The sequence below is a fragment of the Balaenoptera physalus genome (genome assembly GCF_965194825.1).
Source record: "Balaenoptera physalus genome assembly, chromosome: 3".
Classification (NCBI taxonomy): domain Eukaryota; kingdom Metazoa; phylum Chordata; class Mammalia; order Artiodactyla; family Balaenopteridae; genus Balaenoptera; species Balaenoptera physalus.
The window spans coordinates 85,757,364-85,779,450 of NC_138890.1; the positions used below are offsets into that span (position 1 = coordinate 85,757,364).

The following is a 22,087-nucleotide window of genomic DNA, read 5'->3' on the forward strand; positions in this document are numbered from 1 at the left end:
GAGTTTAACAAAAGCAGCTCCATGATTGAAGATAATTCGGAGAAATCTGACAAGGATGGCTCATTTGCTAGCTACCCAAGAAGGTGGTTGTGAGGAATTTCCATTGTGGGTTACAGTAAGGTGAGAGAATCTGTGTATTTTGCTTTTTCCCTGTCTACATGGGCAACAAATGTTGACTGGGGCTAGAGGATCTGCTTCTAAGGTCACTCACTCACTCATTTGGCTGGCAAGTTGTTAGTGGTTTGGGCCCCATGTTGGCCTTTCCATAAGGTTACCTGAGTATCCTTATAACACAGAGCCTGGCTCCAGAGTAAGCAATTCAGGAGACCAAGGTAGAAGCTACAATGTCTATTATGACCTAGCCTCAGAAGTCACACACTTCTGCAGTATTTTACTGGTCACACACGTCAGCTCTATTCAGCATGGGAGAGCACTGTACAAAAGCTTGAATAGCAGAATTAAAAGATCATTAGGGATAATCTTGGAAAGTGGCTGTGGTACTTCCCAACCATAGCCCCACCCCCCATTTAAATAAGTATTGGATCAGCAATCTTATATTAGGTGTTTATGGTAATCTCAAGGTGAATTTATGCAAAAAAAAGTAAGGCTTTTAGAATGCTGCACACCTTTCTATTATTTATGCATTGCTCAGGAAAATGCCTGTTTGATTGCCAAGCTTTTCACAATGATTTATTTTTTATTATGTTTGATGCCTGATAAGAACAAAACTCACATAATCTGGGAATATCTGAAGATACTAATTCTGGCTTCCTCTTAGAAATTGTAGGATACATCCTCGAGCTTTAACACAGTGCTGAAATCTTCACTAACTTCTATTGATGTTACTGCTTTAATCTAGCCATTGGATCCAGGTGTCATTCAGAAACCTGACTAGATATAGGGCATCTTTCATTCACAAAGTAATGAATTCCGACTATAGTCTTCAGAGATTTTAGGTGCTGGCATACTTACGCTGCTGGAATAGTATGGAAGAATAAGGCTGCCACTGTAAGAGAAAAAAAAAAAATGCCCTTTGTGTTGTTTTTGAGAGAAATCTTTCGAGGAGTAAGAATTTGAAGATTTAAGTCTGGTAGGGAGAGGACAGGAAGATTTGTGGATCAAGTATCTGTTTAGTTTAAATGTCTCAGATATCAAAGTGAAATAATCAAATAGATAGTTGGATATTCACAGAAGAGGGTTAGGATGGAGATACAAATTTGAGATTTAACATCATATAGATGATGGTTAAAAGCCTTGGGAGTAGGTGAGAAAACAGTGAAGAGAGAAAGCAGTCCTGGTACAAGCCCTGAGGCACTCATGTTTTAGAAGACTAGTGAAGAGACAGAACCAATAAAGGAAATTAGAGGCAGGAGGAAAACCAGGAGAATATGTCACTAGGGCCCAAGAGAAGACATCTACTTCAGGTAGAAAAGAGTGATCTGCTTGGTCTAATGTTACTAAGAGATTATTGTACTAAGATGAGGGCAATGGAATTTGGCCACATGGTGGTCATTGGTGGCCTTGATTTGAGCTTCAGGAGATTGTTTAGGATTGGGGTGGGTTAAAGAGTGAATTAGAGGTGAGAAAATAGAGACAGGAAATGAAGGCCACTAGATCAAGAGGTTTGGCTGTGAATAGAACAAAGAAATGGTCTTATCTAGTGGAGGGGGTGCGTGGAGGGGAGCTAAGGTCAGGAGAGGAATTTGTAAAGATGAGTAATATTAGAGCATGTTTGTGTGTTCATGATAATGATCCAGTAGAGAAGGAGAAACTGATTATACAGGAGAGAGAGGGGCTGATCAAAGGTTTTCTTGATTAGCTGGACTCCATTGCCCAAGTAAGGTATTGGTCTTTGATAGGAGCAGGGATGCATTTTCTATTTTAATAGGAGAGAAGCAGTGTAGGCATGGTAGGGAAATATGAGGGAATTTCTCTTTAATGGAATGAAGTAGATCTTCAACTGAGAGTGGCATAGGTAGGAAAATAGATGTTACAGGTTTGAGGAGAGAAAAAAGGTGTAAAGAAGTTAACTCAAGTAGTGAGAAAGCAGACTTTATAGGAAACACAGTAGGCCTGCCAGGCGGTGTTAAATATTCTTCCATGTTTATAGTTGTGAATTTAAAGTGAAACCAGCCAGCCCCTATTATCTGATCATTCCCCCACCCCCACTCTCCCCAACACACACACACACACACACACACACACACACACACACACACACACACACACACACACACAGTAGGCCTGCCAGGCGGTGTTAAATATTCTTCCATGTTTATAGTTGTGAATTTAAAGTGAAACCAGCCAGCCCCTATTATCTGATCATTCCCCCACCCCCACTCTCCCCAACACACACACACACACACACACACACACACACACACACACACACACACACACACACACACCTCTGCCCTGATGAAGGCATGCAAAAGTAGAATAGTTCATTCAGTTCAACCAGATTTGAGGTTTTACCAGGTAAATATAATAGAGGGAGAGAAGAATAAAGGGTTTGAGTGAAAGGGAATGGCTATTGTTGGGTCTAAGGAAGAAAGTAAAGATGAAAGTGATAGTGAAAATTGATGAGAACATTGGATTGAAGAAGCCAGTGAGGTAAAAGAATGTTGTATTTGGAGACGGTAGCATAAACTAGAGGGATAGGAAGTATGCTTCAGAGACTGAAACTTTGGGAATTGAGATTTTTTTATTAAGATTTTGGAGTTGGTCAGAGTTGTCTTATCACTTCACAGGAGACTTTTTTTTTTTAAGAACTTTGCGTTCTCTATTGTAAAAGAACAAGTATCAAAAATATCTTTTCTATGAAAGTTCCAAGTGTTTTAATTGAGCAGATGTAACTATTAGTTTGAATTAAATAGCAGACCTTCTTTGGGAACAGAATAAGAAAATGCCTTTTTCATATTGTATCAAGTACAGACTGGTTTGAGAATCAAGGTACTTATTGACTGCTGGTGTCTGTTGAGGAAGGTATTTGAATGTGAATGAAATTTAGTCCAATTCTTAAGAAATCTTACTTTTTGCTTCTATAAATGCTATGTGACAATTCAACTAATTCTACCCAATCTTAGAGAACTTGGCAAAGCAAGTTTTTTTAAAAGACTTAACAAAATAAATATGAAGTTTTAGTTTTAAAAACAATCTATATTGAAAAAAGGAATTAAATTTATTAGTTTGCCTTGATTTTTCTTTCTCTCTTCCCTCTTAGAACATAATGTTAAGTGTTCATGTTGAACTCTTATGAGATGACTCATTCTCTTAGTCTTTAAAATGAATCTATATATTAGATACTATTGTGGGTAGTCCAAGTCACCCAGAGGTTTCTGATTTGATTGACACAGTCCAGTAATGCTAGGTAGATTTTTTTTCATTTTACTTAATAAGACATTTGAATTTTTAAGCCTATAATAGCAAACATTTATCTTTAGATATCCAGAAGTGAAATAATTTTATAGTCTGTACTGTGCCTTATATATTAAAATTCAGCATAAAGCAAGAAGGAGAGAAGCTATTCAAAAAGGAAGGAAATGGTATTATAGAATTAGGCAATACCATCTTCAGTTGGTATATAGGGTATTGAAAAAGTCATTGCTTTCTCATTCAAGGTAAGAATTTGGGGATATTGTGTAAGGATAAAAGTCTTGACCCAAGGATTTGGTTTAAGGTTCTAATAAATACACACCATTACTAGGCCATAAATTTATTCTTTCATATACACGAAATTTTGTTTTTAACATCAATTTAAAAATTGGATTTTTTGTTATTAATTCTGATGTATTTCAAGGGGTAATTTGTGTGCTATAAATTGATAAATGATTTGTCAAGTAATCTAAGTATTTTATGATATTTTAAATGTTGAAATGATGGGAGTTTTAATTATATTTGGGGAGAAAGACTATTTTTAAAAAACTCATTCTGTGTGCTCCTTTTTCTTGAATTCACAGTGACACTGTAAACATTTGGTGCTGTTTTGGTGACATAAGTCACTGAAGTCTTTAATGTTAAAATGTTATCTTTATGAATAGGGTTTGTAAGTTTGTATTGTAAATTGTACCTTTGGGAGCAGTCTTACAGCTGCTTTGGGTTTTCAGTAAAGATCAAACTAAAAACATTAAACAAGACCTACTTAAAACACACACATGGGCAAGCATAAAATTCTGCTTTAAACACTTAGTTTTTAAAAAATTAATCAGAATTTGTTTTTTTTTCCCCTAGGGGAAGGGTAGCTTAAAACATTGGTTGACCGGAAACTGGAACTTTATCAGATTAGGGCATGTTAAGAATTTAGAAAAAAAATTTTCTTTACTTGCATGGAAATGTTTGAATATTTGTTAATTGGGCAAAATGGTTGCCAAAGGTGATTTTGAGTTTTTTTGTCTTATTAACAACATAAATTAATATGTAAGTGTGTAGTCAAAATTGCCAAAATAAGACCAAATAAAACAAAATTAAACTTCTCATAGAGTGTAAAATTTTGTGTTTTTTTTCCTGCTGTTATATTTTCCAATTGAAAAAGCCTTTGACCATTAAATTTAACTATAAATTAGTAACAGTATGCATATGACTTCTGATTATTTCTTCAGTATGCATATGACTTCTGATTATTTCTTCTTTTGAGTAGGAACTAGCAACTAGTTCTGTTAATTTTTGTAGATCTTGCTGTAATCATGTATCCTTCCTTATTTGAAATGTTTATATTTTTCATTGCCTATAAGATATCTAAAATTTTTAATCTAACAGACAAAATCTAAATCTCTGTCCTAAAAAATTCCTAAACATCTTTGAAGGCTAGTTCTTTTGCTGCTTTCTCTCTGAAATCTTTCTTGATTACCTGGCCAGAAATTATCTAATCTCTCATCCTTTGATATACATGTTGCCTTGTATTAAAACTTTTCTTGTGCACATTTTAGATCCCCTGTCAGATTGTAAGTTGATGTCTTATTCGTCTTTATATCATCTACATTCATGCATTCAACAGTGTTATTGAATGCTTACTGTGCACCAGACACTGTTCTAGGTGTGAAGGAAACAGCAGTGCATGAGAATATAGGTTCCTGTCCTCATGACATTTGTATTCTAGTTTGGGAAACGATGAGGGAGACAGAAAATTAAACAAACAGATAGATACATAGGTAGAACCTTTTAGATCTTAAATGATTTGAGGAGAAAACAGTATGATGTGATAGAAATTTAAGGACAGTACCAGTGTTGATTCGATGGTCATGGAAGGTCTCTTTGAAGATGAGACATTTATGCCAAAGCTGAATGATACAATAGAGCAGTCATTTGAGGATTTGGGAACAGAGTTCTTGAAGCTGAAAGAAAGGCAGTGCAAAGGCATTAGAGAGAGGGGAGAAAGGGAGAGTTAGGGAGGAGGGTGGGAATGGGAGCAGGAGGTAGGTTATACAGAGTCTTGTAAACCGAGTTAAGGAATTTGAAATTTATTCTAACTTCATTTGGAAGCCAGTGAACAGCTTGTAGCTTTTAAGGGCTCGTGATTACATAGGGCCCACCCAGGATCATCTCCCCCTTCCCCCTTTTTTTGTTGTTCAACAAGCATTTATTGAGTGTACCGTATGACTAGCACAATATTAGGCACTGATTTGCATTATGGAGCAAGCAAAGATTTTAACCCAAAAGTCATGTAAAAACAAGGCAAAAGTGACCTGCATTCTCAAGGAAAGTCCATGTCTAAAGGCCCAGGACTGCAGTGCTCTGGAGCTGGCCTACTTGAATCTCAAGAGTTTGACTGCGGCTGTAAGAGTTGTTCCTTACAAGTTACCAGTTTCTCTTCTCATGTCTCCACATGGTTCTTCATCTGCAATAAAGCACTTATTTTATTACATTCATACTTGCCTCAAAAAAAGCAGATGTTTTCAGTACCATTATTGGATAAATTTCAGCTAAACAAAGCCAAACAAATCCTGCCATTGATCACTCCTGAACTTCTGGGCAAGGGTCACAATGCTCTGGGGGTCATCTTCCCCATATAAGCTCATCCTTCAGGGTGTGTTACCTCCTTTAGGGGTGCAGGATACCATATGGCATGCAGAGAAAGTGCCGAACCAGTGACAGGTAGTAAATTTCACCTCCCTATTTTAAAGTCAGCCAACTAATAACTTTAATTACATCTGCCAAGTCCTTCTTACCATGTAATGTAGCGTATTCACTACTGTAACAACAGGGCATATTTAGCCTAATACATGTTTAACGTATTTAACATCATACAAGGGCAGTGAAGCAGAATTAACTCTGACAGAGTAGCCTTTTTTGAGTCATTCACAGTTTTTGTGCTTTCTTTTGCCTTTGCTTATATGCCCACTATCAGTCATTACCTTGTATTTGCCACACGCCCATAAGACAACCCCAAACTGTTTCTCTTTAGTTATTTAACTAAATTAACATGACAATGTGAAAATGTCTCCTGCATTTAAAGAAATTTTGTTCTAGATATCTTCCAGAGAAATCTGCGGTTACCCATTGATAAAAATTTATGGGTTAAGGGGATTTTTTGTAGATTCCAGATTGACATTTTCAAAGCTGTTTGAGATTTCTTGTTTTCACTTATTCTGATTATTAAAAAATGTATTCACTCAATAAGGATTTATTAAGCACCTACTACTACAGAGCTAGGTGCTGCAGTAATCATCAGGATGATAATAATTGAACAAGTAACTTTTTATGAAGCATGAGGCTCTGAAGGAGGAAGTACAAGCTGCTCTCGGAGATGACACACAGTCGTCCCTTGGTATCCACGAGGGATTGGTTCCAGGACGCTGGAGGATACCGAAACCCAGGGATGCTCAAGTCCCTTATATAAAACAGTATAGTATTTACATATAACCTACACATATCCCTCCCACTATACTTTAAATCATCTCTAGATTACTTGTAATACCTACTACATTGTAAATGCTATGTAAGTAGTTGGAGGCTGCTTGGCAAATTCAAGTTTTGCTTTTTGGAACTTTCTGGAATCTTTTCTGTATATTTTTGATCCATGGCTGGTTGAATCCTCAGTGGTTGAATGAAGAACCCAAGGATATGGAGCACCTACTGCATTTAAATCTAATTAGAAGATCGAACATGAAGTGCTCATGAGACCTGGAGGGTGAGGCAGTTTGACCAACACTGGCTTAGGAGGCAGACTGCCACTTCACTGTGTGGGGACCTGAGTGAATTTTGAAATTTCTTTGAGCCTATGTGTGTGAACAGTGATCTGTTTTTAATCTCTATAGAAATTCAAGTTAGATGAATTTGTTGATTATATATATTTGCTGATCATAATGTCTGCTACTGGTTTAGAAGATTTATCATGAAACTAATGAAGTTTAATGCACCTAATTTCATGGACCCTTCCTAGGTTCTTTTGCAGCAGCAATAGCAATTTTGAATTAATTTGTATTTTCCTTAAGGAAGGCTCCCCCATAATTTATATATGATCCTGAACCCCACAAAATCTGGATCTGCCTTTGGCTACAGATGAGATGAGAAAGAAATGTTAATTTCTCTCTTCTCCTCATGTGGTGATTTCAAATTGTGTCCAAAAGGCACTTAACTTTTGGAAAAAAATACAGAAATTATGTGTGTTAGGTTGTGGAAATTTTATAAAATTAAGAAAAATTGCAGTTTTTATAATTTCCACACCCAGGGAGGACACTTGATATTTTGTTGATCTCTTTCAATCTTCTCTGTGCACCTATATAATTCATTTAAAAAAAGACAAGGCTAGTTGGTACCATATTACGCATATACAGTGTTCTGCATTTTCGCTTAATATTATATGAATTATTTAATGCAGTTATATATAATTATCTTCTTTGACAATTTTATTTTATTTTTTTCTGTGAATTTGGCTTTTTATTTAGATTCCTCATATAAGTGATTCCATGCAGTATTTGTCTTTTCTGCCTGGCTTATTTCACTTAGCATAATGCCTTCATGGTCCATCCATGTTGTCCCAAATGGCAGGGTTTCCTTCTTTCTCATGGCTGAATAATACTTCATTTCGTGTGTGTGTGTGTGTGTGTGTGTGTGTATTTGTGTGTGTTTGTGTGTGTGTGTGAGATTTTTATCCACTTATCCATTGAGGGACACTTGCTTTCATATCTTGGCTGTTAAGAATATGCTGTAATAAACGTGGGAGTGCAGATCTCTCTTCCTTTGGATATATACCCAGAAGTGGGGTTGCTGGATCATATGGGAGTTAAATTTTAATTTCTTGAGGAACCTCCATGCTGTTTCCATAGTGGCTGCACCAATTTACATCCCCACTAAGAGTGCACTGGGGTTCCCTTTTCACCACATCCTCCCCAATATTTGTTATTTCTTGTCTTTTGATGACAGCCATTCGAACAGATGCAAGGTGATATCATTTTGGTTTTGATTTGCATTTCCGTGATGATGGGTGATGTTGAACATCTTTTTATGTACTTGTTGGCCGTTTGGATGTCTTCTTTGGGAAGATGTTTGTTCAGTTCCTCTGCCCATTTTTTAATCCAGTTGTTTGGTTTTTTGGCTATTTAGTTTATGAGGTTGTTATATATATATATATATATATATATATATATATATATATATATATATATATATATATTTTTTTTTTTTTTGATATTAGCCCCTTATTAGATATATGATTTGGAAGTGTTTTCTACATTTTGATAGGTTGCCTCTTCATTTTGCTCATGGTTTCTTTCACGGTGTAGAAGCTTTTTAGTTTGATATTGTCCCACTTGTTCATTTTGCTTTTATTGCCTTTGTTTTTTGGTGTCAAATCCAAAAAAATTATTGCCAAGACTGATGTCAAGGAGCTTATTCTATATGTTTTCTTCTAGGAGTTTTACAGATTCAGGTATTAAATGTAAGTCTTTAATCCATTTTTAGTTGATTTTTGTGTATGGTGTAAAATAGGGGTCCAGTTCATTCTTTTGCATGTGGCTGTCCAGTTTTCCCAACATCATTTTTTTTTTTAATTTTTACTTACTTATATTTATTTTTGGCTGTGTTGGGTCTTCGTTTCTGTGCAAGGGCTTTCTCTAGTTGTGGCGAGCGGGGGCCACTCTTCATCGCAGTGCGGGGGCCTCTCACTGTCGCGGCCTCTCTTGTTGCAGAGCACAAGCTCCAGATGCACAGGCTCAGTAGTTGTGGCTCACGGGCCTAGTTGCTCTGCGGCATGTGGGATCTTCCCAGACCAGGGCTCGAACCCGTGTCCCCTGCATTAGCAGGCAGATTCTCAACCACTGCGCCACCAGGGAAGCCCTTCCCAACATCATTTATTGAAGAGACTGTCTTTTCACGACTGTATATGCGTGGCTTCTTCGTCATAAATTAATTGACCATATTTGCTTGGGTTGATTTCTGGGCTTGCTATTCTGTTCCTTGATCTACATGTCTGTTTTTATGTTAGTACCATGCTTTTTTTTTTTTTTTTTAATTGAAGTATAGTTGATATCCAATTATCATACTGTTTTGATTACTGTAGTTTTGTAATATAGTTTGAAACCATGATGTGTGATGCCTCCAGCTTTGTTCTTTTTTTTTTTTCTTTTTTTTCCTCCAAGATTGCTTTGGCTATTTGGCGTCCTTTGTGGTTCCATAGACATTTTAGGATTGTTTGTTCTATTTCTGTGAAAAATGCTCTTGGAGGTTTGAAAGGGATTGCATTTAATCTGTAGATCACTTTGGGTAGTATGGACATTTTAACAATATTAATTTTTCTAATCAGTGAGTGTAGAATATCTTTCCATTTATTTGTGTCTTCTTCAATTTCTTTCATCACTGTCGTATAGTTTTCACTGTACAGATCTTTCACTTCCTTGGGTAAATTTATTCTTACGTATTTTATGCTTTTTTATGTAATTGTATATCTGGCATAATATTAATCATCTTTAAGAGTGGCAAAAGCATAATTAACCAAGCTGTTGTTATCAATCATTGAGGTTGTTTCTAAAATTTCACTTATGGAAACAATACTGAGTATCTTTGAATATAAATCTTTGTGCATGTACCTGATTGTACATAAGATAATTTCTTTTAACTGGACTTATTTCAGTATAAGCATTTTAAACATTTTAAGGATTTTCAAAAGCTACTGCCTATTTTTTTTAATGTATCCTCTCTGACCCGCAATATTATTTTAAAATATCATTGCCTATTTAATAGGTGAAAATGATACTCTTTTGTTTTTATTTCTTTGATTTCTTAATGTAGTAGAACATATTCTGTGCATTTATTAGTCCCTATTGTTTTTCTTATGTTAATTGCTAATACATGACTAGGAAGCTTTTTGACAGGAAAAAGGAAGGTTTTTTTCCTCTGTAAGCAAATGCCTCAATCTGTATAGCACTCTGAATTAAAAGGCATTTCAAAATGGTCTCCCTATCATAGTGCAGTGGGAGCTTTGATAGCAGAAGCTAGAGTGGTGCGTGGTGCTTCGCAATCCTGGCAGCACACACCAGTGCCTGAACCTCATCCTCAGAGATTCGGACTTAATGATGTTTTTAAAACTTCTCAAGCTCCCAAAGTGATTCTACTGTGTAGCCACCTAACCTCAGAAACTTAGCCCCAAGGCTGCGTCACATTTTTTTCACTTACAGCGCCTAGGGTTTTTATTTAAAGCATTCCATTTCCTCTGTAAAAAGTTATACTTTGTACTAATATTCATTATTCAGCATTTGCTCTACTATTATTCCTTGAGAGCATCTGCATTGGGTGCCCTTTGGAGATTAATTTTAAATCATTCCTTATACTAATACTTAATGAACACTTGTTATGTACAAAATATTATGGTATACGTCATGAGACGTTCAAGATAAAATCAGGTGTGGCTCTTCCCTTGGATTCTTATAGTCAGGAATGGGAAAGGAGATGTACACACAGAGCTACAATGTGTTTGTGCCATAAAAGGAGGGAACAATGGAGGGAAGAGGAGGGTGAGGAGTCTAGGAGTCTAGGTGGGATGGTAGATTACTTCATGGAAATGTATGTTTAAGCTGAATCTTGATTTGGACCAATAGAGCAATTAATAATCCTTTACTTGTAAAACATATTTCATAGTTTATAAAGTTTGTTCACAGTTACACATTTGATCCTTATAACAGCTCTATAAAATAAGCCAAACAGTTATTCTCATTTTACAGATGAAAGAGTAGCCAAGTCTAGGATAGTTAAGTAACATCCAGAGTCACAGAGCTACAAAGTGAAAGATTCAGAACTTTAAGCCTGATTCTTCAGTCTCCATATGCTGGAGCCTTCTACTGTACCACATTATAGTAAAGGCAGAAAGTTCTGTGTCTAAGGTGAGTTTTAGAAATGGCTAAGTGGGGACTTCCCTGGTGGCACAGTGGTTAAGAATCCGTCTGCCAGTGCAGGGGACACAGGTTCGAGCCCTGGTCCTGGAAAATCCCATGTGCCACGTACCAACTAAGCCTGTGCGCCACAGCTACTGAGCCTGCGATCTAGAGTCCGCCAGCCACAACTACTGAAGAGCGCGTGCCTAGAGCCCACACTCCGCAACAAGAGAAGCCGCCACAATGAGAAGCCTGCGCATCACAACGAAGAGTAGCCCCTGCTCGCCGCAACTAGAGAAAGCCTGAGCACAGCACAAAGACCCAACGCAGCCAAAAAATAAACAAATAAATAAAGAAATTTATTTTTTTAAAAAAGAAATGGCTAAGTGTTTAGTTTGATTGGACTGGTATTAGGATGCAAGTTCTGGAATAGTTGAAGATAAAGCTTTAGTGTGGTAGGCAGAATAATGGCTCCCTAAAGATGGCCAGTTCCTAATCCCTAGAACCTATGAATATGTTAGATTATGTTACAAAGGGGAATTAAGGTTGCAGGTGGAATAAAGTTGCTAATGAGGTACCCTGGATTGTTGGATTATTGAGGTGGGCCAACGTAAGAACGGTTTTTAAGTCCTTAAAAGAGGGAAGAGAAGAACAAGATTCAGAGAAAGAGATAATGACAATAGAAGCAAAGTGACAGTGCTGCAAATTGAGAAGGACTCAGGCCACCACTGCTAGCTTTGAAGATGGAGGAAAAAGGCCTTGGACCAAGAATATAGTTGGTCTCTAGAACCTGGAAAGGGCAAGAAAACAGATTGTCCCTTAGAGCCTCCTGAAAGAAGTAGAGCCCTGAAGACACCTTGATTTTAGCTCAGTGAGACCCATTTTGGACTTCTGAACTACAAAACTGTAAGATAATAAATTTTGTTGTTTTAAGCCACTAAATTTGTGGTAATTTGTTATGGCGGCCATGGAAAACTTAATACATGTAGGAAGCCTTTTAGCGTAGGCACTCTACAATTAAACTCCAAACTATCTCACTTCCACTGTCAGTAACAGAAAGCCATGAAATGTTCTTGAGCAGGGGTGTAAAAATCTATTTTGATATTTGCTGATTAGAGAGGAGAAAGATTGGAGGGAAAAACACTAAGATTCTATTATTGGTGCTAGAAACATTTCTTTTGAGAAACTTTTGCTTTTTGAGGTAACACAGAACACATCTATATGTCTGGCTTGTAGAAGACCATGCATATATCTCTCACTTAGTTTATACATCACTAAAAATTCAATTTCCATCGCAACATTTCAGCTCCTTCCTATGTCCCAGGAGAAGTACAGAAACACTGGGAGAATTGGTCTTTGGTCTCTGACCCACTTTATTCTGTTCTTAGGATTTTTTGTCATACCCTAACCCAGTATGAATCTGAAGACTGGAAGATTTTTAAATGAATTTGAGCTTTATTTGGTTGCTTAGCACCTGGAGAACTTGCACTAGCATGTGCTTTTACAATACATAATTATTATTTTTAAAGAAAAAAGCTTTTGTTGATCTCTTTGTAGGCATAAATCGATTCTGTTCTGCTATCAATGTATCTGAGGTCTCCAGTAAAGAAAGAGTTAAGTATTGAAGTACGAGTTGAGATAACTGAATTCAGAGCACTGATTTTAACTCATTTTATTCTAGTTGATATTGTTGCCCATATTCTTGTCAGTTTTTAAAATCACAAGTCTTAAATTAGGCCTAACATGTTCATGTTAAAATAGAATGCAGGATTTAAGACATTAAGAATCCTATTATTTCTATTGAGTCATCAATTTTTTTTTTAAGTTACAGAAGGTTCAGAGGTTATTTATTTTTTTAACGTGAACTATGTGTTCATATTTATAACATTTACTTAGTAATATTTATTAAAAACAGTAAAGCTAATCATAATGAGCACAGATACTTGAAATCAGGGGCATGTTTGTCAGTACAGTCTTATAATAACCTTAATGTACAATTTATTTCTGTAGTAAATTTTGATCAGAAAATACTTTTAATGCATACATATGTATGTAGCCTGAATGATAACATTTTTGTATAAATAGGGATGGCAGGAGCTTTATTCTGAGATACATATAAACCTAGTAGCACAAATTAATGCTTCAGTGACCTCCATTGTTTTCAAATTTGGTCTAAAACATTTTGATTGTATATGTTTTTAATTGTAGTTTTAAAAATAGCTAAGTATATTTTTAATACAAAATTCAAATCAAACTTTTGTGGAATCTGAGAAAACTGGTTTGAAAATTTTACTGAAAAAATTCAGTTGGCCACATTGTAAAATGTAAAGTTTTTAGATTGGCTTGCTTTTTGATTGATTTGAGTGTTATTGATTGGTGAACATATAATGGTCATAGCTTTCTTTAAAATTTTGTCATTTGAAACACTGTTACAACACATGTAATAAAAATTTAGACAGATATTTTGGCTACAAACTGGTATACTAAATAATAGCTTGAGTCATAGTCTGAGTCAAGAGTAATAGAGTTGTTTCTTAGGGTACTAAGTTATTTTTAGGAGCTTCTAAAATGTATTCTTTGTTTAGAAGGGTACTTTTCCTTTCCAGAAGTTTTAGGCCTTATGAGAAATTATCTATTCAGAATTTGTCACAAATAGTTGATGACTGTATAAATAAGTCCTGTTCAATGAATCATGCACTTTCAGTAAGAGAATCTTGAAAGCCTTTTGTAAAACTAAGTCATCTTGACAAAAGAGATATTTAAGATAGAACCAAATTGATTTATGTTTCCTTTATTTCAAATATCAAGGGAAAGTGTTTCTAAATATATTTAAACTTTTATATAATATATAATTTTTCTACTTACTAGTAAATTACTAGTAATATGTGATTGATGTTGGTTCATTTGTTCATTCAACAAATATTTAGGGGGTATTTGCTATATATTAGGCATTATAGTACAGAGATAAAGAAAAAATATCCAAAAGCAGAAAGGAAAAGCAGAAGTCACTCCATAATCCCACCTTCCATGGATAACCACTGTGAACATCCATTGTGTGTACATCTACGAGCATTTTGCTATTTGTCTATTACTTTCCTAATTTATACCATTTTTAATAAAATGAAATTGCTCCAAGTGTGCTGTTTAATAGCTTGCTTGCTGCTTTTCATGCTATTAATTTGAAAAATTAAAAGATTAGAGTAAATACATTTCATTAAAAAACCTAAAGTTAAGTATCCTTTTAAATTTGAAATAGATCATGAAAACTGATTCCACCCCCATCCCCATTTAAACAGAATTTAAATCCACTTTAAATTCTTGGCAATTTGGATTTTGTCCTTCTAACTCATAAAAATTAGTAATTCAAGGACTTCCCTGGTGGCACAGTGGTTAAGAATCCGCCTGCCAATGCAAGGGACAAGGGTTCGAGCCCTGGTCTGTGAAGATTCCCATATGCCGCGGAGCAACTAAGCCCGTGCGCCACAACTACTGAGCCTGCACTCTAGAGCCCGCGAGCCACAGCTACTGAGCCCACATGCCACAACTACTGAAGCCCGCGTGCCTCGAGCCCGTGCTCCGCAACAAGGGAGGCCGCTGCAACGAGAAGCCCACGCACCGCAACGAAGAGTAGCCCCCGCTCACCACAACTAGAGAAAGCCCGCGCGCAGCAACGAAGACCCAGTGCAGCCAACAATAAAATAAATTTATTTTAAAAAATTAGTAATTCAAACTTCACTTGGTTAAATTTAAGTGAAATGCAGAATTTGCATTAAAATATTTAAATCTCAGATTAGTAGTGACTAACAGCATTTACTGTGTCAGGGTCTGCTCTAAATACTGCTTCCTATATATTAACTTTTCTATTCAACATTTCTACTCCCGTTTTGCTGGGGAAATGAAAGTGACTAAAGTCACACAGCTAGTAAGTGACGGGAGCAAAGATTCAGTCCAGAGTGTGTGGCTCCATGATTCTGATCTCAACTACTCTACTGTACTGCCACCATAGCTTTTCTGGAGACTGTATTTTTAATTCAAACACAGTTCCAGTGATTTACCTAACAAATCGGTGATACGTAATGTAAAATTATTCGTTTTAATACATTTAGTAAAATTCTGTTTCTCTGTGTTGCAAGCATGTAAATCTTAGCAAATAGCGAATGAGATGTAATTTATTACCCACCCACCGCCTGTATCTTGTGCTAATCTTCCTGCGCCGTGGGCCTCCCCCACCCCCACCCGCATTATGCTTGTCCGCTTCCATCAGCTCCAGTGGATTGCCCGGAGGTGGAGTCGGTGAGCACTAAGTGCGGGCTAGGGCTCGGAGCCGTGGGGTGGGGCGGGGCGGGGCCCTGTGTCCTGCTGCGGAGTGCGGACGGAGTGCGGAGTGCTGCGTAGTGCGGGTCGGGAAGCGGAGCGCGGGTCGGGAAGCGGAGCGTGAAGCAGCTGTGTAATCCGCTGGATGCGGACCAGGGCGCTCCCCTTTCCCGTCGGGGACCCTCCGATTGGCTGGGCGTGGGCACACGTGACCGACATGTGGCTGTATTGGCGCAGCCCGCCTGGGTGTCACTGGAGACGGAATGGAGGTGCTGCTGAGCTCGGAAATGGGGTAGGTGCTGGAGCTACGATGGCCCGGCTAGCTGCCGGGGGAGAAGGAGGCGATTTTCCCTTGCACTGCCTAAAGCCGATGGTCTTTCCTTGGCACAGGGTCTGATGCCACATGCCAAGCGAGGAGGCAGGGGCGTCTCCCCCCCACCCCCCACCCCCCATTGCAGCACAGGAGATGGATTTCCTGTGCTTCTGATCCAGGGTTTTTGACAGAAGAGGAAGAAGGGGGGGGAGGGGTGGGAGTGTTAAGGGGAGTCTAGTGAGAAAGAGCTGTTTTTGAAGCTAGAAGGAGGTTTTGTTTTTATAATGCATGTTGACAGAGTCGAGTGGAATAACAGTATCTAAGGAAACGGGTAGAGGACAACAAAGAATGGAGCATATTCATGGCGAGGAGCAAAAAGCTTTAGCCCACTGAAAGGCTGCTTTTCCTCCCTGGCCACAAGGACACATGCAGTGGTAGCCAGGAGAGGGGTTATGAAGCTGCTGCTGATGGCTGTTACGAACCTAGTGGAAAGGGCTCCTTGGGAGAGGAGGAAGAGGTGGAGGCAGGAACTGCAGAGCTTCAGTGGTGGTTTTGGTTGATCCGTGAAATTTGGGTTACCAAAAGTGCCTGCTTTTGCAGTTCTAAGTGAACTGCCAGTGTATAGGGTGGCAAAAAGATACCAGTGTCTTTGTTAGTTTTAAGATGCAATGGTAGTGCCTTTTTGCAGATGACTGCAGCAGTGCTTTTCTCCTTCCCAGGCTGGAAAGATAACTGCAGAGGAATAAGAACCCTTGCAGCAATGCTGGCGGTAGAAGTCTATTTACAAAAAGCCATAGTTTATAATTACAACCTGGATAGAAAGAATAACTTAGTTTTTTAAAGTAGGAAGAATATCAGGCTATGAATGTTTTGACAGTGGAATTTATCAGACACTTTGATTCTATATCACAAAAGAGATGCTCAAATTCTTTGCTTTAAATAAATCCTATAGGAAATCTTAATAAATTATGTATGAAGCAGTGGATCTTTTCCTTTGTTAGTATAGCTTTATGCTATTAATTAGGTTACTCAAGAGTAAATCACTTTATAATGTAAATCACTTTGTGAAAAGTTACAGTGATAAATTTTTCATAGGCTTAATATTTAAGGTCTGTGTTTATTAAGTAATTTTTTATTACTCTCGTCAGTTTTAGATATCATTGAATAAAGTCTATAGGCAAATATTTCAAATTAAAGCAGTATGATTTTTCTTTTACGTATATTTCTGTTTAGTGAATATTCACAAGATATACTCTTGATATAGAGTGTTTCCGTTGCACTGTATTTTTGTTTCATTAAATGTCTAAAAACAAGTTTTCAGATTGAGTACAGTTTTAAATGCCTTATCTTTATGCCTATTTATGGTAGCCAGCTTGTCACATCTCCCTACTCTCTGAACAGGATGGCAGTGGCTTTATAAAGCCCTCCAGGATCAATGTCTCTTAAGTAGTGTTTATGTAATAGAAAGTCTTGAAAGAACCTATAATTTTTGTTTCAGTAATTTTTTTCAAGATAATAAGGAATTGGACTTGAATAAAATTAGACTATGTAAAGTTTTCACTGATAAATAAGCGATTTTATTCTTTATTTTTAAAACTATTTTTGCTTTAAGAATTATTTAGTCGTGGGTATCAGGGTTAATAGTTCTTAGGATCTCTTTTTAAAATCTTATGGAAACTGTACCTAGAATTAAAGGTGTTGCATTAAATTTTCAAGTGAAATTTATTTATTTTTTGTTTTTTGCAGTTTATCCAAATTTTCCAGAAGATCCTTCAAGATACTTTTTTCAATAATTTAAAAAAAATTTTTCAAGTGAAATTTAATAGCTAATACCATTCATTTCTTTGAACTCCAATTGGTATAGTTTTTGAGAGTTTATGATTCTTATTTTTACATAAATTATCTTATTTTATGATTTAAACAGCTCAATGTAGCATTATTTTCATTTTAATGTTAGATTATTCCTAATTGCATATGTTGTGACTTTATCCAAGGTCATGTATTATATAGGGATGTAAAGAACATAAGTCTTCTATTTTGTTCTAACTCTATGAAACTATCATCTTATTAATCAACTTAAACTCAACTAAACAGAACAGTATTAGATTGAGATATTTTTTGGAATTAAATAAGAAATAAAGAACTAAAGTAAGAAAAGTTGATTTCTTTCCCCTTATATTATGAAATACCTAATATAAGACTGTACTGTTGGCTTTAGTGGTCTTTGAAATTATTCATTGTTAGTTGATATTGCCAGAATTGAGCTATTAAGGAGTTCAAAAGTTAAATATTCATAAGTAGGTCTATGAACTGAATCAAAGCTATTAATTGCAGTCTTTTCATGCATTGCTCTTTGGATTTTTATTTTACCATTTTTCTCTTTTTTTTTTTTTTTTTACTAATTTTACATAATTTAACATTCCTTTTATATTAAATGTTCTCTTTAATTTTGACCTCCCTCCTCTGTTTTTTTTTTTTTTTTTTTTTGGTACTACACTCTGGAATTTTACATAGCACATAATATAGGATAGGGCAATATAATATAGAAAAGATGACTTGAGGAAATACATTCACTACACATTTGAGTACCTACTAAATGCCAGACCTATAAAGGTTCAGAAGAATCAAATAAGACATGGAAGCTAACCTCTAAGAAACTTACAATAGAACTATGTGAAATATTATTGCTATTGCATTGAAAACACTGATTGCTTTGGCTACTCCTAGGATCTTTAAAGATTTATATCATCTAAAATGTCTTCTAACTGAAAGAATGTGGTGGTTTGCTCTTTGAAACACCATGCCTTGTAAAATCTGCTTGGAATAGCAGATAATTCTGAAAAGCAAATTACTTTTGAAGTATTAAGTGCCTTGAATGTAAAATGAGGTTAGATGAAGTGATTTCTAGATGTTCTAGTTCTAATAGTCAATAATCTGTGGTTCTTGATTTCTGTAATTTCACCTCTTAGAAGGAAAGCTACCTAGACGGTTTCTTGTTTTGGTATAGGTGACATCTCACATGTTATGTAATAGGTATGTTCTTGAACATTGTTTTTGTAAATCAAATCATGACATCATCAGTCCATAAAAGGCAAGCCTTCTCCCCTTTATTCCCAGGCCCTATTCCTACTCCCCTTATAGGCATTCATTCACATATGTTCTTAAATATGCGTTAATTCTTGTGAAATATTTAGCATTTTTTCTTTTTTATAATTAATGAGGGTTTTTTTAATTGCGGTAAAATATACCTACATAAAATTTACCAGCTTAACCATTTTTAAGTGTATATATAGTTCTGTGGCATTAAGTACATTCATACTGCTGTGAATGCATCACGGTCCATCTCCAGATCTTTTTCACATTCCCCAACTGAAACCCTACCTAGTAAACACTAACTCTCCGTTTTCTCCTTCCCCCCAATTCCTGGCAGCCACCATTCTGTTTTCTTTCTCTATGAATTTGACTTCCCTAAGAACCTCATATAAGATGTGTCTTCCAGTTTCATCCATGTTGTTGCATGTGTCAGAATTTCCATCTTTTTTGAGGCGGAATAGTATTCCAGTGTATGTATACCACATTTTGTTTATCCATTCGTTTTTCAATGGACACTTGGGTTGCTTCCACCTTTTGGCTTTTGTGAATAATGCTGCTCTGAACATGGATGCACAAATATCTGTTTGAGTTCCTACTTTCACTTCTTTGGGGGTATGTACCCAAATTTATGTTTTTAATTTACATAACTTTTGAACATTTTTAACTCGATACTGTTTTTAAGACCTATTTTACTTTATGTCCATGTAGTTTGTGGTTCTAACGCTGCTATCTAATGTTCTGTAGTGTCTTATCAGATGTGAAGGTCCTAGGTTTTTTCCAAATCTCTTTACCACAAACTTTGCTATGGTGTACATTCTTGTATATGACTTCTTATGGACTATTTTAGTTACATATCGGTGTACAATAAATTACCCCAAATCTTAGTGGCTTAAACAACAAATATTTATTACTTTAGAGTTTCTCTGGGGCAGAAATTCAAGAATATCTTAATTGGGTATATGGTTCAGAATCTCTCATGAAGTTACAGTTAAGATGTCAGCCAGGGCTACAGTCATCTGAAGGCTTGACTGGACTGGAGGATTCACTTCCTAGATGGCTCACTCACAGTCTGTTTCTCATGGCCTCGCTTCTTTTCCATGGGTCTCTATAAGGGGCTGCCGGAGAGTCTTCATGACATTGCAGCTGGCTTCCCCAGTGATCCCAGAGAGAAAGAGCAAGAAGGAAGCCATTTATGACATAGCCCATCACTTCTACCATATTCTTTGTATTAGAAGTGAGTCACTAAGTCCAGCCCACACAAGAGGAGATGAATTAAGCTCCACTTTTGAAGGTATAAGGTCAAAGAAATTGTGGATCTATTTTAAGATCACTACACAGTCAGTGAGATTTCACTGAAATTTATTCTTTGGAGAGGGATCACTGGATCATAGGAAATTTTTGGTATTGCTATTGTAACATATTATCACAAACTTAGTGTTTAAAACAACCCAAATTTATTATCTTGCAACCCTGGAGATCAGAATTCTGAAATGGTTTCCATTGGACCAAAATCATAATAGCAGCAGTGCTGTACTTCCTTCAGAGACTATCTGGAGAATCCATTTCCTTGCTTTTTTCCAGCTTCTAGAGTCCAGCTGCATTCCTTGGCTCATGGCCTCTTCCTCCATCTTTGTGCGAGCAGCACAATAAATCTCACTCTGACTCCGACCCCCTTTCTGTCTTCACATATCCTTCTCTGACTCTGACTTTTCTCTCCTTCTTATAAAACCCTGTGATTACAGTAAGTCCACCCATATAATCCAGGAAAATTTGCCCATATTAAGAGCCTTTACTTGTTCACATCTGCAAAGTCCCTTTAGCCTTGTAAGGTAACATATTCACTGGTCTCCAGGACTAGGACATGGATATCTTTGTGGGGCCACTGTTCTGTCTACTCCAGGCATATACATACAGGTCTTCATCTGTTTTCAGACATACACATACAGTTCCTTGTATTAAGCTGAAGTGGTTTTTTTAAAGTTGTATTTTTGTGAATGAACATTACTTTTTTGGGTAAATTCAGATTTTCCAGATTTGTTTATAGTATGGTATACAATGGTGACTAAGATAGTAAGCAGATATCCAATGAAGAATATTGAAATATATATTCCACTAGCTATTTTTAGATTCTTGGTTTTATTATCATTAATTAAATGATAAATTATCTGTCAGTATATTAGCTACTAATGACATTGTTTATAATAGAAACTGAGAAACGTTAAAGCAACGTGTCTTTGTACCTTTTAGCCTTGTTATCGTACCATTTCTGTGGGTTCTCTATTCAAATCTCATCTTCTTCACACTGTGAAGATAGCTAGCCACAATGAAGCTCCAGTCCATATTTGTGCCCTTACCTCCAATTTTCTCAGCAAGGTGTGACTCCCATAGACTCTATATCAATCTTTTGGACCCAAACTTGCCTCTGAATTGTAGGTAATTTGTATCTTAGCATGGGTCCCCTGTAAGTCAGAATCTTGAGATAAGGCCTTGTGCGAAATACTTACTTTGGGAAGTGATCCAGGAACAGGAGTAGTGGCTTAGAAAGTGTTAAATAGCGAAGAGGGACAGCCAGTATAAGTATATGTTCTCAAGTTGGTCACCACTTTGGATAATTTGGAAAGTCCTGAAAGCTGGGACTTTTAGAGAAGCCATATAAAATTGTCCATCTAAGGAAAAGAATTAAATTTACTAGCTCCCATTCCCCTTTAGTCAAGGATTGTCCCATCAAGTGTTCACTCTTTTATAGGCTGTATATGCATGAATGCTGGGGACCCACACTGGGGTGTCACTGAGACTAGAACAGAAAGCAAAAGGATACCTGACAGCCGTTGTGCTGTCAGTTTATATCTTGCAGTGAGCTGATTGATGTGGCAATGACTAGAGTTAAAGTGAGCCAAGAGAATGTAAGATGAGACACAAACGTCTGATTTATTTGTATATGGATCCTATTTCCCCTTCCTACTGGAATACTACCCATTTGCTAGTTAATAAGATACTTGAGAATAAGGAACACGTCAATTTATCTTTTCCCCTGTGTTTGTAGAGCTGCTGTGACAGAGTACCA

At 36.7% G+C, this 22,087-nt stretch overlaps 1 protein-coding gene across 15 annotated transcripts in view; it reads left to right on the top strand.

Moving 5' to 3' along the window:
- APC (APC regulator of WNT signaling pathway) overlaps positions 1-22,087 on the top strand; it is a 135,864-nt gene that overhangs the window by 17,580 nt on the left and 96,197 nt on the right. Inside the window, exon 1 of one of the 15 annotated variants that reach the window (XM_082455719.1) lies at positions 15,785-15,909. The exons of 13 other annotated variants lie outside the window; for them this stretch is intronic. The gene's annotated coding sequence lies outside the window, so the exon portion shown is untranslated. Of the gene's footprint in view, positions 1-15,784; positions 15,910-22,087 lie in introns of those variants that run through there. One more of the 15 variants, XM_082455717.1, reaches the window with a different exon arrangement.